Source organism: Phyllobates terribilis, unplaced genomic scaffold, assembly GCF_046119375.1.
Source record: "Phyllobates terribilis strain yellow unplaced genomic scaffold, ASM4611937v1 Scaffold_74__1_contigs__length_7073193, whole genome shotgun sequence".
NCBI lineage: Eukaryota > Metazoa > Chordata > Amphibia > Anura > Dendrobatidae > Phyllobates > Phyllobates terribilis.
The window spans coordinates 3,969,496-3,986,682 of record NW_027362834.1 but is presented as its reverse complement, the minus strand read 5'-3'; the positions used below and the strand labels follow the sequence as shown (position 1 = coordinate 3,986,682).

The following is a 17,187-nucleotide window of genomic DNA, read 5'->3' as shown; positions in this document are numbered from 1 at the left end:
GTTGACAGCATGTCTTCTTAACGGGAGTCCAGGTGGCCATCTCCACAAATGGACTTTTCAGAATCCTTGGGTGGCACCGTAGTCGGAAACCAATTCTGGTTATCGCTTCTCGGCCTTTTGGCTAAGATCAAGTGTAGTATCTGTTCTTATCAGTTTAATATCTGATACGTCCCCTATCTGGGGACCATATATTAAATGGATTTTTAGAACAGGGAGATGGAAAAAGAGCTTGCTCTGTCCACTCCACGCATTGACCTGGTATTGCAGTATCTCCAGGACCGGTGCACCCCTTCTTTAATGCAGTTTCTAAAATCAGAAAGAATTGAATTCAATGCTTTTTGTTCATTTTGCTTGTTTGTCGGATTTTGGGATGGACTCTTTGGCTTTGCTTTTCTTCTCCTCATTGGATTTTTCATGTTAAAAGTTGCAGAAGCCAGATGACAAGCTCATTTTGGTTCAACTTCAGCAACTGTGCATTGCATTGCCATGTAATGTAATGTAATGCAATGCTATCTATCTAGCTCTCCCTCTATACTTCCTTTTGGATAAACAGACATATTAGGCAAGCATTTTGGAGCTTTCACCTAAATAACTACAGGTGGTGAGATAAGCTGCACAATATAATTGACCTTTCAGTATATTGTTGCACACACACCATCTATTTAGCAAATGCCCTTGTTATCAACAGCAGCCTTTTAAACTCACCTGAGCTAACAGGTATGTGAGCTGGTTACTCTGCTGCGCTTAAAATTTCTTTTTTGGTTTGCTACAATGCCTTTTCTGAAACGTTGTCTCCCTCTGCTGGAACACTGACTTCTTTCATTTAATGCCTGCAGACTATAAAAGAGAAACCAACCCAAAAAGTTTGGTTGATTAGTCTGTGGCATTCTTTTAAACTGTTGCTTATGGCGGTCTCTGTGAGCTTCTCAGTGACATTCAGCCATCCAGGTATCCCGCCTGCAGTAGACGGAATGTGGCAATGGAACGCTGGCTGCGCGTGTCATAATAGGCTCTGAGCCTTTATATACCTGCGCACAGCAGCAGCCACCTTCAGTCTGCTGCTGGACAGCCAGCAGCAGCAGCAGCAGGAGAGGTAATTAATCAGCAACCCTCCTGCTAAGGGTAGACAGCTGCTCGTTCCACCCCCCCCCCGCCTTAATTGGTTCTCCACCCTTCCAACGGTGTTGAGGCGGGTGGGAACAGCCGGGGGTTGAGGGTACTGTGCTAAAAGAGGTGGAGTTATGCAGATCTAAAACGCGTGGATTGCAGCAGCAGCAAGCCGAAAAGTGCAGGCATGTGAGGGATCTAGAGGTTGACAGCATGTCTTCTTAACGGGAGTCCAGGTGGCCATCTCCACAAATGGACTTTTCAGAATCCTTGGGTGGCACCGTAGTCGGAAACCAATTCTGGTTATCGCTTCTCGGCCTTTTGGCTAAGATCAAGTGTAGTATCTGTTCTTATCAGTTTAATATCTGATACGTCCCCTATCTGGGGACCATATATTAAATGGATTTTTAGAACAGGGAGATGGAAAAAGAGCTTGCTCTGTCCACTCCACGCATTGACCTGGTATTGCAGTATCTCCAGGACCGGTGCACCCCTTCTTTAATGCAGTTTCTAAAATCAGAAAGAATTGAATTCAATGCTTTTTGTTCATTTTGCTTGTTTGTCGGATTTTGGGATGGACTCTTTGGCTTTGCTTTTCTTCTCCTCATTGGATTTTTCATGTTAAAAGTTGCAGAAGCCAGATGACAAGCTCATTTTGGTTCAACTTCAGCAACTGTGCATTGCATTGCCATGTAATGTAATGTAATGCAATGCTATCTATCTAGCTCTCCCTCTATACTTCCTTTTGGATAAACAGACATATTAGGCAAGCATTTTGGAGCTTTCACCTAAATAACTACAGGTGGTGAGACAAGCTGCACAATATAATTGACCTTTCAGTATATTGTTGCACACACACCATCTATTTAGCAAATGCCCTTGTTATCAACAGCAGCCTTTTAAACTCACCTGAGCTAACAGGTATGTGAGCTGGTTACTCTGCTGCGCTTAAAATTTCTTTTTTGGTTTGCTACAATGCCTTTTCTGAAACGTTGTCTCCCTCTGCTGGAACACTGACTTCTTTCATTTAATGCCTGCAGACTATAAAAGAGAAACCAACCCAAAAAGTTTGGTTGATTAGTCTGTGGCATTCTTTTAAACTGTTGCTTATGGCGGTCTCTGTGAGCTTCTCAGTGACATTCAGCCATCCAGGTATCCCGCCTGCAGTAGACGGAATGTGGCAATGGAACGCTGGCTGCGCGTGTCATAATAGGCTCTGAGCCTTTATATATCTGCGCACAGCAGCAGCCACCTTCAGTCTGCTGCTGGACAGCCAGCAGCAGCAGCAGCAGGAGAGGTAATTAATCAGCAACCCTCCTGCTAAGGGTAGACAGCTGCTCGTTCCACCCCCCCCCCCCCCCCCCGCCTTAATTGGTTCTCCTCCCTTCCAACGGTGTTGAGGTGGGTGGGAACAGCCGGGGGTTGAGGGTACTGTGCTAAAAGAGGTGGAGTTATGCAGATCTAAAACGCGTGGATTGCAGCAGCAGCAAGCCGAAAAGTGCAGGCATGTGAGGGATCTAGAGGTTGACAGCATGTCTTCTTAACGGGAGTCCAGGTGGCCATCTCCACAAATGGACTTTTCAGAATCCTTGGGTGGCACCGTAGTCGGAAACCAATTCTGGTTATCGCTTCTCGGCCTTTTGGCTAAGATCAAGTGTAGTATCTGTTCTTATCAGTTTAATATCTGATACGTCCCCTATCTGGGGACCATATATTAAATGGATTTTTAGAACAGGGAGATGGAAAAAGAGCTTGCTCTGTCCACTCCACGCATTGACCTGGTATTGCAGTATCTCCAGGACCGGTGCACCCCTTCTTTAATGCAGTTTCTAAAATCAGAAAGAATTGAATTCAATGCTTTTTGTTCATTTTGCTTGTTTGTCGGATTTTGGGATGGACTCTTTGGCTTTGCTTTTCTTCTCCTCATTGGATTTTTCATGTTAAAAGTTGCAGAAGCCAGATGACAAGCTCATTTTGGTTCAACTTCAGCAACTGTGCATTGCATTGCCATGTAATGTAATGTAATGTAATGCTATCTATCTAGCTCTCCCTCTATACTTCCTTTTGGATAAACAGACATATTAGGCAAGCATTTTGGAGCTTTCACCTAAATAACTACAGGTGGTGAGATAAGCTGCACAATATAATTGACCTTTCAGTATATTGTTGCACACACACCATCTATTTAGCAAATGCCCTTGTTATCAACAGCAGCCTTTTAAACTCACCTGAGCTAACAGGTATGTGAGCTGGTTACTCTGCTGCGCTTAAAATTTCTTTTTTGGTTTGCTACAATGCCTTTTCTGAAACGTTGTCTCCCTCTGCTGGAACACTGACTTCTTTCATTTAATGCCTGCAGACTATAAAAGAGAAACCAACCCAAAAAGTTTGGTTGATTAGTCTGTGGCATTCTTTTAAACTGTTGCTTATGGCGGTCTCTGTGAGCTTCTCAGTGACATTCAGCCATCCAGGTATCCCGCTTGCAGTAGACGGAATGTGGCAATGGAACGCTGGCTGCGCGTGTCATAATAGGCTCTGAGCCTTTATATACCTGCGCACAGCAGCAGCCACCTTCAGTCTGCTGCTGGACAGCCAGCAGCAGCAGCAGCAGGAGAGGTAATTAATCAGCAACCCTCCTGCTAAGGGTAGACAGCTGCTCGTTCCACCCCCCCCCCCGCCTTAATTGGTTCTCCTCCCTTCCAACGGTGTTGAGGCGGGTGGGAACAGCCGGGGGTTGAGGGTACTGTGCTAAAAGAGGTGGAGTTATGCAGATCTAAAACGCGTGGATTGCAGCAGCAGCAAGCCGAAAAGTGCAGGCATGTGAGGGATCTAGAGGTTGACAGCATGTCTTCTTAACGGGAGTCCAGGTGGCCATCTCCACAAATGGACTTTTCAGAATCCTTGGGTGGCACCGTAGTCGGAAACCAATTCTGGTTATCGCTTCTCGGCCTTTTGGCTAAGATCAAGTGTAGTATCTGTTCTTATCAGTTTAATATCTGATACGTCCCCTATCTGGGGACCATATATTAAATGGATTTTTAGAACAGGGAGATGGAAAAAGAGCTTGCTCTGTCCACTCCACGCATTGACCTGGTATTGCAGTATCTCCAGGACCGGTGCACCCCTTCTTTAATGCAGTTTCTAAAATCAGAAAGAATTGAATTCAATGCTTTTTGTTCATTTTGCTTGTTTGTCGGATTTTGGGATGGACTCTTTGGCTTTGCTTTTCTTCTCCTCATTGGATTTTTCATGTTAAAAGTTGCAGAAGCCAGATGACAAGCTCATTTTGGTTCAACTTCAGCAACTGTGCATTGCATTGCCATGTAATGTAATGTAATGCAATGCTATCTATCTAGCTCTCCCTCTATACTTCCTTTTGGATAAACAGACATATTAGGCAAGCATTTTGGAGCTTTCACCTAAATAACTACAGGTGGTGAGACAAGCTGCACAATATAATTGACCTTTCAGTATATTGTTGCACACACACCATCTATTTAGCAAATGCCCTTGTTATCAACAGCAGCCTTTTAAACTCACCTGAGCTAACAGGTATGTGAGCTGGTTACTCTGCTGCGCTTAAAATTTCTTTTTTGGTTTGCTACAATGCCTTTTCTGAAACGTTGTCTCCCTCTGCTGGAACACTGACTTCTTTCATTTAATGCCTGCAGACTATAAAAGAGAAACCAACCCAAAAAGTTTGGTTGATTAGTCTGTGGCATTCTTTTAAACTGTTGCTTATGGCGGTCTCTGTGAGCTTCTCAGTGACATTCAGCCATCCAGGTATCCCGCCTGCAGTAGACGGAATGTGGCAATGGAACGCTGGCTGCGCGTGTCATAATAGGCTCTGAGCCTTTATATACCTGCGCACAGCAGCAGCCACCTTCAGTCTGCTGCTGGACAGCCAGCAGCAGCAGCAGCAGGAGAGGTAATTAATCAGCAACCCTCCTGCTAAGGGTAGACAGCTGCTCGTTCCACCCCCCCCCCCCCGCCTTAATTGGTTCTCCTCCCTTCCAACGGTGTTGAGGCGGGTGGGAACAGCCGGGGGTTGAGGGTACTGTGCTAAAAGAGGTGGAGTTATGCAGATCTAAAACGCGTGGATTGCAGCAGCAGCAAGCCGAAAAGTGCAGGCATGTGAGGGATCTAGAGGTTGACAGCATGTCTTCTTAACGGGAGTCCAGGTGGCCATCTCCACAAATGGACTTTTCAGAATCCTTGGGTGGCACCGTAGTCGGAAACCAATTCTGGTTATCGCTTCTCGGCCTTTTGGCTAAGATCAAGTGTAGTATCTTTTGAAAAGGCAGTTTTGTCCTTGGGCTGCCCTAGTAAATTGATGCATTTTACACACTGGTTTGGTGCACTTGTTAGTACGCCAGGTGGCTCATAGAGTTATCTGATGGAAAACATGGCCCTCCAGGATCGAAGTCACTAGGCTGGGTAAGTGTGAGGGCTTTGGAGCAATGTGCCCCAGGAGTAGGCGCCCTGGTGGGAGTCCAAGCTTACTGGGACTGGGAACCCCAGAAAGACTTGGCTTCGTAGCACGCCGCACCTTTGCCAATCATACTTTCTGAGCAACCCCCCCTATTCCTGGCCTCCGGGCTAGGAAGGGGAATTTTTATAAACCTGGTCGGAGGTCCGGTCAGCTTTGGGCTGAGAAACCAACACAGGCTCCAGCTCCACTAGGGTGGCAGCCTAGATGGAAGCTGGGAGCACGAAAACGGCTCTTCTCCGGCTTCGGCTAGGGAGAGCATCGGAGATCCCTGACCCTCGCTGTGGCCTTCTGGCTCGGAGGGATGGGGATGGTTTATTGGGGACCCTCTCCTCCGGGAAGGGTCCACATGAATCCTCGCCTCGTGCGCTGTTTTGGTGTGACTTCGGTCACATTTTTCAGTGCCTTGGATGCAGCTTCAATCAAAAAATCTGTTCTTATCAGTTTAATATCTGATACGTCCCCTATCTGGGGACCATATATTAAATGGATTTTTAGAACAGGGAGATGGAAAAAGAGCTTGCTCTGTCCACTCCACGCATTGACCTGGTATTGCAGTATCTCCAGGACCGGTGCACCCCTTCTTTAATGCAGTTTCTAAAATCAGAAAGAATTGAATTCAATGCTTTTTGTTCATTTTGCTTGTTTGTCGGATTTTGGGATGGACTCTTTGGCTTTGCTTTTCTTCTCCTCATTGGATTTTTCATGTTAAAAGTTGCAGAAGCCAGATGACAAGCTCATTTTGGTTCAACTTCAGCAACTGTGCATTGCATTGCCATGTAATGTAATGTAATGCAATGCTATCTATCTAGCTCTCCCTCTATACTTCCTTTTGGATAAACAGACATATTAGGCAAGCATTTTGGAGCTTTCACCTAAATAACTACAGGTGGTGAGATAAGCTGCACAATATAATTGACCTTTCAGTATATTGTTGCACACACACCATCTATTTAGCAAATGCCCTTGTTATCAACAGCAGCCTTTTAAACTCACCTGAGCTAACAGGTATGTGAGCTGGTTACTCTGCTGCGCTTAAAATTTCTTTTTTGGTTTGCTACAATGCCTTTTCTGAAACGTTGTCTCCCTCTGCTGGAACACTGACTTCTTTCATTTAATGCCTGCAGACTATAAAAGAGAAACCAACCCAAAAAGTTTGGTTGATTAGTCTGTGGCATTCTTTTAAACTGTTGCTTATGGCGGTCTCTGTGAGCTTCTCAGTGACATTCAGCCATCCAGGTATCCCGCCTGCAGTAGACGGAATGTGGCAATGGAACGCTGGCTGCGCGTGTCATAATAGGCTCTGAGCCTTTATATACCTGCGCACAGCAGCAGCCACCTTCAGTCTGCTGCTGGACAGCCAGCAGCAGCAGCAGCAGGAGAGGTAATTAATCAGCAACCTGTCACGGGTGTGTTGCCACGAAGATCGTCACGAGTACACAGCCTGACTTCTCGCAGCTGACTTGTTGGTGCTTTGTGTTTCTCGGCAGTGAGGGAGTTAATTCTCTCTCTCTCTCTCTCTGGGCTAGATGAGGTCCAGCCTCGCCCAGCTGCAATCAATACTTCTGTAGTGAGACTCCTTCATATACCTGCTGGTCTGTCTGGGAGGTGTCGGTGAAAGCATTTCATTCAGACTGACAGAGCGGATCGTGGTGTTTGGAGTTGCTGAGATAAGTGTATTTGGAAGTGTTTTTTCCCTTTCCTCGCTTTATCATTTATCTCCTTTCCCGTTGGTTTTCCCTCTGTTGTAGTTGAGAAGTTGTTTGTATGCAAGGTGGTTTTGGTTTTTCCCTTGTACTGTCTCGTTCGTCTAAATACTGTGTTTGGGCATATTATTTCTTGTTCCCTTTGGTTGTGATCGGGGTCCTTCTCAGGACTAGATTACTGAGGTGCAGGGATCTTCAGGAGGTAGGGGTTACGCTGGCGGCCTGGACCTCTGTACCTTTAACAGTACCTCCAGGTTGAGGGATTAGTCAGGGCCCCAGCTTAGGGTCAGCTTAGGCCCCCTACCTCCAGTATACAGAGACAGCGTGACATTTTCACCGACCCACTTAGTTTTTCTCCAGCTACTATGGATCCAGTAGCCGGTCTAGCTCGGCAATTGCAGAGTTTGTCCATGGAGCTGGCGGACGTTAGGTCCAAGGTTTGGCATCCTCAGGAGCAAGCCGGACCAGAACCTAAAGTAGCTCTCCCTGATAGGTTCACTGGGGGGCGGGACAAGTTTTTTGTTTTCCGGGAGGCATGTAAATTGTACTTTCGGCTGCGGCCTCGGTCATCGGGGAGTGAAGAACAAAGGGTGGGAATTGTCATCTCGCTCCTACAAGGGGACCCACAATCTTGGGCGTTCTCTCTTCCCCCGGGTTCCCCGGCTCTCCAGTCAGTGGATAGGTTTTTCGCTGCCCTGGGACTCGTATATGATGACCCAGATCGGATCTCCCTTGCTGAGTCTAAGTTACGTAGGATCCAGCAGGGAGATCGTCCGGCGGAGGAATTCTGTTCGGAGTTCCGTAGGTGGGCCACGGACACCCAGTGGAATGACCCGGCTCTTAGGAGCCAGTTTTGTCATGGTTTATCCGACAAATTACAGGATGTGTTGGCACAGTATGACTCTCCCGTGTCTCTGGAAGCCGCTATGGCCCTCGCTATTCGCGTGGACAGACGGCTTCGGGAGAGGTGCGGGATAACTCTACCCCCTGTGATGACTCCACCTCCTACAAGGTCCCCTCATATGGTGGTTCCCCTGGTCAGTCCAGAGGAGCCTATGCAATTAGGAGGGACATCATTTCGGGGGAGGGGACCGGTGGTGCGCCATAAGGCAGGAAGGTGTTTCTTCTGCGGGAGAAAGGGACATTTTATTGGGGGGTGTCCATCCCGTCCCTTGCAGAGTGAAGAGTCGTCGGAAAACTGTTGATCCCAGGTTGTGTGGTGGACGGCAATCTGGGAGTAGGTATTTCGTCCCTAGGTTCGTCTCAGTTTCTCGTACCGGCGGAGGTGGTGGTGGGTACGAGAACTGAGAGGATATCTGTTCTTCTGGATAGTGGGGCCGGGGCTAATCTGGTTGATGCTCGGTTTGCCCGGGTTCAAGGTATGCGGTTGAGTGAGTTGGCTAAACCCATCCCCATATTCTCGATCGATGCCAGGCCTCTCGGGCAGGGAAGTTTTTTGCAAGTTGTGCATGACGTAAAACTTCAAGTGGGGGCAATACATAAAGAACTGTTGTCTTGCTACGTGTTGGAGGGTCTTCCCACTCCTATTGTGTTGGGCCTTCCTTGGTTAGCTAAGCATAACCCGGTTATTAATTGGCAAACCAGGGAGATAAGCCAATGGAGTAAATTCTGTAATAAAAACTGCATGAACACGGTCATTGGTGCGGTTACTCCTTGGGTCTTACCTCCATTTCTGGCGGACTTTGAGGATGTATTCTCGGAGAAAGGGTGTCAGGAACTACCTCCTCATCGCGTGTATGACTGTTCTGTAAAACTGCTCCCTGAGGCCAAGTTACCTAAAGCTAGGTTGTATAACCTTTCTGGTCCTGAGAGGCAGGCCATGAAGGATTATATCTCAGAAAGTCTGGCTAAGGGGCATATTAGACCTTCATCTTCACCGGTGGCTGCGGGGTTCTTCTTTGTTAAGAAGAAAGATGGAGGCCTACGCCCTTGCCTGGATTTCCGTGAACTTAATCGGATTACGGTCCGAGATCCGTATCCGCTCCCACTTATTCCCGATCTCTTTAATCAGATCGTGGGCGCCAAATGGTTTTCTAAGTTGGATCTCAGGGGGGCGTACAATCTGATTAGGATGAAGGAGGGGGATGAGTGGAAGACGGCGTTTAACACTCCGGAGGGGCATTATGAGAACCTTGTCATGCCATTCGGTCTGACTAATGCCCCGGCGGTGTTCCAACACTTTGTTAATGACATTTTTCGCCGCTTGGTGGGACAGTTTGTTGTCATATATCTGGATGATATCCTAATTTACTCGCCGGATCTGGTGTCTCATCAGGAGCACGTTAGGCAGGTGTTACAGATCTTGCGGGATAATAAACTGTATGCCAAGTGGGAAAAGTGTGTGTTCGCCGTACAGGAACTCCAGTTTTTAGGCTTCCTGGTTTCAGCGTCCGGTTTTCGTATGGACCCTGGGAAAGTGCGGGCAGTTCTTGAGTGGGATCGGCCAGAGAATCTTAAGGCACTACAACGTTTCCTGGGGTTTGCTAATTATTACCGGAAGTTCATTCGTAATTTCTCGTCCATGGTTAAGCCTCTCACTGACATGACTAAAAAGGGGACGGATTTTTCTAGGTGGTCTGACAAGGCTTGTCAAGCATTCTCCTCTTTGAAAAAATGTTTTGCCTCGGCGCCCATACTCATTCAACCTGATGCGTCTCAGCCATTCATTGTAGAGGTAGACGCTTCCGAGGTAGGGGTGGGAGCAGTATTGTCACAGGGTTCGTCCCCTGGTAAGTGGCATCCGTGCGCCTTTTTCTCTAAAAAATTGTCGTCCGCTGAGAGGAATTACGATGTCGGCAATAGGGAACTCTTGGCCATTAAGTTAGCTTTTGAGGAGTGGCGCCATTTTCTGGAGGGGGCTGTTCATCCGGTCACCGTCATCACCGATCACAAGAACCTGCTATATCTGGAGTCCGCGAAACGTCTGAATCCCAGACAAGCTAGGTGGTCATTGTTTTTTACCAGGTTTAATTTTGTCGTTACATATCGTCCTGGGTCAAAAAATGTAAAGGCGGATGCCTTATCTCGTAGTTTCCCGGGGGCCGGGAATACGGACGACCCGATTCCTATCCTTCAGGAGGGGGTGGTGGTTTCGGCAGTATGCTCTGAGCTGGAGGAGGAGGTATTGGAGGCTCAGGGGGACGCCCCTGTTGGACCTCCAGGGAGATTGTTTGTTCCAGATCAGTTGCGACAAAAGGTGATCGAGGCACACCATAACTCAGTTTTTGCAGGACACCCGGGGAGTAAAGCTACTGTGGATCTCCTCTCGCGTCGGTTTTGGTGGCCTAATTTACATAAGGAGGTGGTAACTTTTGTCGCGTCCTGTGGGGTTTGTGCGCGCTCTAAGACCTCACATACCCGTCCGTCTGGGGCCCTCTTACCTTTGAAGATCCCGGAGCGTCCTTGGACTCATCTGTCTATGGACTTTATTACGGACCTCCCTCCGTCTTCGGGTAAAACGGTCATTCTCGTTGTAGTGGACAGGTTCAGCAAGATGGCACATTTTATCGCTCTTCCGGCTCTCCCTAATGCTAAAACTCTTGCGCAGGTGTTCATTGGGGAGATTGTGAGGCTTCACGGGGTACCCTCCGAGGTGGTGTCTGATCGGGGGTCTCAGTTTGTGTCTAAGTTCTGGAAGGCGTTTTGTGCACGGCGGGGGATGCAGTTGTCATTCTCATCGGCTTTTCATCCTCAGACCAATGGTCAGACGGAACGTATGAACCAGAGCTTGGAGACATATCTCCGGTGTTTTGTGTCAGAGAACCAGGAGGACTGGGCTTCTTTCTTACCTCTGGCAGAGTTTGCTCTTAATAATAGGCGGAGCGAGTCCACTGGTAAGTCCCCGTTTTTTGGGGCATATGGTTTTCACCCCCAGTTTTGTACTTTCAGTGGGGGGGGCTCTTCGGGGGTTCCTGAGGAGGAACGATTTTCCTCATCACTCGCTTCAGTATGGAGAGGGGTGCTGAAGAATCTGAATACTATGGGGAACCGATACAAACGTATGGCTGATAGGAGGAGAGTGTCTGGTCCGGACCTAAGTGTGAACGATCGGGTATGGTTGTCTACCAGGAATATAAAACTTAAGGTTCCCTCCTGGAAACTGGGTCCCAGGTTCATCGGGCCGTACAGAATCAGTTCTATTATTAATCCGGTGGCATTCCGTCTTGACCTCCCCCCTACGTTTAAAATTCACAACGTGTTTCACAGATCATTGCTTAAGAGGTATGTGGCGCCGGTGGTACCGTCACTTTTACCTCCCCCTCCAGTGGTTGTCAATGGTAACTTGGAGTTCCAGGTATCGAGGGTCATTGATTCACGCTTTAATCGCCGGTCCCTTCAGTACCTGGTTCATTGGAAGGGGTATGGTCCTGAGGAGAGGATGTGGGTTCCTGCGTCGGATATTAACGCAGACCGATTAGTTCGGGCCTTCCACACGACTCACCCGGATAAACCTGGCCCTGAGGGTCCGGAGGCCCCTCGTAGAAGGGGGGGTACTGTCACGGGTGTGTTGCCACGAAGATCGTCACGAGTACACAGCCTGACTTCTCGCAGCTGACTTGTTGGTGCTTTGTGTTTCTCGGCAGTGAGGGAGTTAATTCTCTCTCTCTCTCTCTCTGGGCTAGATGAGGTCCAGCCTCGCCCAGCTGCAATCAATACTTCTGTAGTGAGACTCCTTCATATACCTGCTGGTCTGTCTGGGAGGTGTCGGTGAAAGCATTTCATTCAGACTGACAGAGCGGATCGTGGTGTTTGGAGTTGCTGAGATAAGTGTATTTGGAAGTGTTTTTTCCCTTTCCTCGCTTTATCATTTATCTCCTTTCCCGTTGGTTTTCCCTCTGTTGTAGTTGAGAAGTTGTTTGTATGCAAGGTGGTTTTGGTTTTTCCCTTGTACTGTCTCGTTCGTCTAAATACTGTGTTTGGGCATATTATTTCTTGTTCCCTTTGGTTGTGATCGGGGTCCTTCTCAGGACTAGATTACTGAGGTGCAGGGATCTTCAGGAGGTAGGGGTTACGCTGGCGGCCTGGACCTCTGTACCTTTAACAGTACCTCCAGGTTGAGGGATTAGTCAGGGCCCCAGCTTAGGGTCAGCTTAGGCCCCCTACCTCCAGTATACAGAGACAGCGTGACACAACCCTCCTGCTAAGGGTAGACAGCTGCTCGTTCCACCCCCCCCCCGCCTTAATTGGTTCTCCTCCCTTCCAACGGTGTTGAGGCGGGTGGGAACAGCCGGGGGTTGAGGGTACTGTGCTAAAAGAGGTGGAGTTATGCAGATCTAAAACGCGTGGATTGCAGCAGCAGCAAGCCGAAAAGTGCAGGCATGTGAGGGATCTAGAGGTTGACAGCATGTCTTCTTAACGGGAGTCCAGGTGGCCATCTCCACAAATGGACTTTTCAGAATCCTTGGGTGGCACCGTAGTCGGAAACCAAATCTGGTTATCGCTTCTCGGCCTTTTGGCTAAGATCAAGTGTAGTATCTGTTCTTATCAGTTTAATATCTGATACGTCCCCTATCTGGGGACCATATATTAAATGGATTTTTAGAACAGGGAGATGGAAAAAGAGCTTGCTCTGTCCACTCCACGCATTGACCTGGTATTGCAGTATCTCCAGGACCGGTGCACCCCTTCTTTAATGCAGTTTCTAAAATCAGAAAGAATTGAATTCAATGCTTTTTGTTCATTTTGCTTGTTTGTCGGATTTTGGGATGGACTCTTTGGCTTTGCTTTTCTTCTCCTCATTGGATTTTTCATGTTAAAAGTTGCAGAAGCCAGATGACAAGCTCATTTTGGTTCAACTTCAGCAACTGTGCATTGCATTGCCATGTAATGTAATGTAATGCAATGCTATCTATCTAGCTCTCCCTCTATACTTCCTTTTGGATAAACAGACATATTAGGCAAGCATTTTGGAGCTTTCACCTAAATAACTACAGGTGGTGAGATAAGCTGCACAATATAATTGACCTTTCAGTATATTGTTGCACACACACCATCTATTTAGCAAATGCCCTTGTTATCAACAGCAGCCTTTTAAACTCACCTGAGCTAACAGGTATGTGAGCTGGTTACTCTGCTGCGCTTAAAATTTCTTTTTTGGTTTGCTACAATGCCTTTTCTGAAACGTTGTCTCCCTCTGCTGGAACACTGACTTCTTTCATTTAATGCCTGCAGACTATAAAAGAGAAACCAACCCAAAAAGTTTGGTTGATTAGTCTGTGGCATTCTTTTAAACTGTTGCTTATGGCGGTCTCTGTGAGCTTCTCAGTGACATTCAGCCATCCAGGTATCCCGCCTGCAGTAGACGGAATGTGGCAATGGAACGCTGGCTGCGCGTGTCATAATAGGCTCTGAGCCTTTATATACCTGCGCACAGCAGCAGCCACCTTCAGTCTGCTGCTGGACAGCCAGCAGCAGCAGCAGCAGGAGAGGTAATTAATCAGCAACCCTCCTGCTAAGGGTAGACAGCTGCTCGTTCCACCACCCCCCGCCTTAATTGGTTCTCCTCCCTTCCAACGGTTTTGAGGCGGGTGGGAACAGCCGGGGGTTGAGGGTACTGTGCTAAAAGAGGTGGAGTTATGCAGATCTAAAACGCGTGGATTGCAGCAGCAGCAAGCCGAAAAGTGCAGGCATGTGAGGGATCTAGAGGTTGACAGCATGTCTTCTTAACGGGAGTCCAGGTGGCCATCTCCACAAATGGACTTTTCAGAATCCTTGGGTGGCACCGTAGTCGGAAACCAATTCTGGTTATCGCTTCTCGGCCTTTTGGCTAAGATCAAGTGTAGTATCTGTTCTTATCAGTTTAGTATCTGATACGTCCCCTATCTGGGGACCATATATTAAATGGATTTTTAGAACAGGGAGATGGAAAAAGAGCTTGCTCTGTCCACTCCGCGCATTGACCTGGTATTGCAGTATCTCCAGGACCGGTGCACCCCTTCTTTAATGCAGTTTCTAAAATCAGAAAGAATTGAATTCAATGCTTTTTGTTCATTTTGCTTGTTTGTCGGATTTTGGGATGGCTCTTTGGCTTTGCTTTTCTTCTCCTCATTGGATTTTTCATGTTAAAAGTTGCAGAAGCCAGATGACAAGCTCATTTTGGTTCAACTTCAGCAACTGTGCATTGCATTGCCATGTAATGTAATGTAATGCAATGCTATCTATCTAGCTCTCCCTCTATACTTCCTTTTGGATAAACAGACATATTAGGCAAGCATTTTGGAGCTTTCACCTAAATAACTACAGGTGGTGAGATAAGCTGCACAATATAATTGACCTTTCAGTATATTGTTGCACACACACCATCTATTTAGCAAATGCCCTTGTTATCAACAGCAGCCTTTTAAACTCACCTGAGCTAACAGGTATGTGAGCTGGTTACTCTGCTGTGCTTAAAATTTCTTTTTTGGTTTGCTACAATGCCTTTTCTGAAACGTTGTCTCCCTCTGCTGGAACACTGACTTCTTTCATTTAATGCCTGCAGACTATAAAAGAGAAACCAACCCAAAAAGTTTGGTTGATTAGTCTGTGGCATTCTTTTAAACTGTTGCTTATGGCGGTCTCTGTGAGCTTCTCAGTGACATTCAGCCATCCAGGTATCCCGCCTGCAGTAGACGGAATGTGGCAATGGAACGCTGGCTGCGCGTGTCATAATAGGCTCTGAGCCTTTATATACCTGCGCACAGCAGCAGCCACCTTCAGTCTGCTGCTGGACAGCCAGCAGCAGCAGCAGCAGGAGAGGTAATTAATCAGCAACCCTCCTGCTAAGGGTAGACAGCTGCTCGTTCCACCACCCCCCCGCCTTAATTGGTTCTCCTCCCTTCCAACGGTTTTGAGGCGGGTGGGAACAGCCGGGGGTTGAGGGTACTGTGCTAAAAGAGGTGGAGTTATGCAGATCTAAAACGCGTGGATTGCAGCAGCAGCAAGCCGAAAAGTGCAGGCATGTGAGGGATCTAGAGGTTGACAGCATGTCTTCTTAACGGGAGTCCAGGTGGCCATCTCCACAAATGGACTTTTCAGAATCCTTGGGTGGCACCGTAGTCGGAAACCAATTCTGGTTATCGCTTCTCGGCCTTTTGGCTAAGATCAAGTGTAGTATCTGTTCTTATCAGTTTAATATCTGATACGTCCCCTATCTGGGGACCATATATTAAATGGATTTTTAGAACAGGGAGATGGAAAAAGAGCTTGCTCTGTCCACTCCACGCATTGACCTGGTATTGCAGTATCTCCAGGACCGGTGCACCCCTTCTTTAATGCAGTTTCTAAAATCAGAAAGAATTGAATTCAATGCTTTTTGTTCATTTTGCTTGTTTGTCGGATTTTGGGATGGACTCTTTGGCTTTGCTTTTCTTCTCCTCATTGGATTTTTCATGTTAAAAGTTGCAGAAGCCAGATGACAAGCTCATTTTGGTTCAACTTCAGCAACTGTGCATTGCATTGCCATGTAATGTAATGTAATGCAATGCTATCTATCTAGCTCTCCCTCTATACTTCCTTTTGGATAAACAGACATATTAGGCAAGCATTTTGGAGCTTTCACCTAAATAACTACAGGTGGTGAGATAAGCTGCACAATATAATTGACCTTTCAGTATATTGTTGCACACACACCATCTATTTAGCAAATGCCCTTGTTATCAACAGCAGCCTTTTAAACTCACCTAAGCTAACAGGTATGTGAGCTGGTTACTCTGCTGCGCTTAAAATTTCTTTTTTAGTTTGCTACAATGCCTTTTCTGAAACGTTGTCTCCCTCTGCTGGAACACTGACTTCTTTCATTTAATGCCTGCAGACTATAAAAGAGTAACCAACCCAAAAAGTTTGGTTGATTAGTCTGTGGCATTCTTTTAAACTGTTGCTTATGGCGGTCTCTGTGAGCTTCTCAGTGACATTCAGCCATCCAGGTATCCCGCCTGCAGTAGACGGAATGTGGCAATGGAACGCTGGCTGCGCGTGTCATAATAGGCTCTGAGCCTTTATATACCTGCGCACAGCAGCAGCCACCTTCAGTCTGCTGTTGGACAGCCAGCAGCAGCAGCAGCAGGAGAGGTAATTAATCAGCAACCCTCCTGCTAAGGGTAGACAGCTGCTCGTTCCACCCCCCCCCCCCCCCGCCTTAATTGGTTCTCCTCCCTTCCAACGGTGTTGAGGCGGGTGGGAACAGCCGGGGGTTGAGGGTACTGTGCTAAAAGAGGTGGAGTTATGCAGATCTAAAACGCGTGGATTGCAGCAGCAGCAAGCCGAAAAGTGCAGGCATGTGAGGGATCTAGAGGTTGACAGCATGTCTTCTTAACGGGAGTCCAGGTGGCCATCTCCACAAATGGACTTTTCAGAATCCTTGGGTGGCACCGTAGTCGGAAACCAATTCTGGTTATCGCTTCTCGGCCTTTTGGCTAAGATCAAGTGTAGTATCTGTTCTTATCAGTTTAATATCTGATACGTCCCCTATCTGGGGACCATATATTAAATGGATTTTTAGAACAGGGAGATGGAAAAAGAGCTTGCTCTGTCCACTCCACGCATTGACCTGGTATTGCAGTATCTCCAGGACCGGTGCACCCCTTCTTTAATGCAGTTTCTAAAATCAGAAAGAATTGAATTCAATGCTTTTTGTTCATTTTGCTTGTTTGTCGGATTTTGGGATGGACTCTTTGGCTTTGCTTTTCTTCTCCTCATTGGATTTTTCATGTTAAAAGTTGCAGAAGCCAGATGACAAGCTCATTTTGGTTCAACTTCAGCAACTGTGCATTGCATTGCCATGTAATGTAATGTAATGCAATGCTATCTATCTAGCTCTCCCTCTATACTTCCTTTTGGATAAACAGACATATTAGGCAAGCATTTTGGAGCTTTCACCTAAATAAC

General features: G+C 47.1%; 9 non-coding genes and 1 pseudogene across 9 annotated transcripts; all 10 read left to right on the top strand.

Annotated features, from left to right (window-relative positions):
* The first annotated feature begins 101 nt into the window (after nucleotides 1-101).
* Nucleotides 102-292, top strand: LOC141195396 (U2 spliceosomal RNA). The gene has a single exon (XR_012267988.1). It is a non-coding gene; the product is annotated as a U2 spliceosomal RNA (small nuclear RNA).
* Nucleotides 293-1,412: 1,120 nt separating this feature from the next.
* On the top strand, nucleotides 1,413-1,603 carry LOC141195395 (U2 spliceosomal RNA). The gene has a single exon (XR_012267987.1). It is a non-coding gene; the product is annotated as a U2 spliceosomal RNA (small nuclear RNA).
* Nucleotides 1,604-2,731: 1,128 nt separating this feature from the next.
* LOC141195394 (U2 spliceosomal RNA) lies at nucleotides 2,732-2,922 on the top strand. Its single transcript, XR_012267986.1, has one exon. It is a non-coding gene; the product is annotated as a U2 spliceosomal RNA (small nuclear RNA).
* Nucleotides 2,923-4,043: 1,121 nt separating this feature from the next.
* Nucleotides 4,044-4,234, top strand: LOC141195391 (U2 spliceosomal RNA). The gene has a single exon (XR_012267984.1). It is a non-coding gene; the product is annotated as a U2 spliceosomal RNA (small nuclear RNA).
* A 1,123-nt stretch (nucleotides 4,235-5,357) lies between these two features.
* Nucleotides 5,358-5,473, top strand: LOC141196460 (U2 spliceosomal RNA; annotated as a pseudogene).
* Nucleotides 5,474-5,997: 524 nt separating this feature from the next.
* Nucleotides 5,998-6,179, top strand: LOC141196215 (U2 spliceosomal RNA). Its single transcript, XR_012268779.1, has one exon. It is a non-coding gene; the product is annotated as a U2 spliceosomal RNA (small nuclear RNA).
* A 6,580-nt stretch (nucleotides 6,180-12,759) lies between these two features.
* LOC141195390 (U2 spliceosomal RNA) lies at nucleotides 12,760-12,950 on the top strand. The gene has a single exon (XR_012267983.1). It is a non-coding gene; the product is annotated as a U2 spliceosomal RNA (small nuclear RNA).
* Nucleotides 12,951-14,069: 1,119 nt separating this feature from the next.
* LOC141196138 (U2 spliceosomal RNA) lies at nucleotides 14,070-14,260 on the top strand. The gene has a single exon (XR_012268703.1). It is a non-coding gene; the product is annotated as a U2 spliceosomal RNA (small nuclear RNA).
* Nucleotides 14,261-15,379: 1,119 nt separating this feature from the next.
* Nucleotides 15,380-15,570, top strand: LOC141195389 (U2 spliceosomal RNA). The gene has a single exon (XR_012267982.1). It is a non-coding gene; the product is annotated as a U2 spliceosomal RNA (small nuclear RNA).
* A 1,125-nt stretch (nucleotides 15,571-16,695) lies between these two features.
* Nucleotides 16,696-16,886, top strand: LOC141195388 (U2 spliceosomal RNA). The gene has a single exon (XR_012267981.1). It is a non-coding gene; the product is annotated as a U2 spliceosomal RNA (small nuclear RNA).
* The last annotated feature ends 301 nt before the right edge of the window (nucleotides 16,887-17,187 follow it).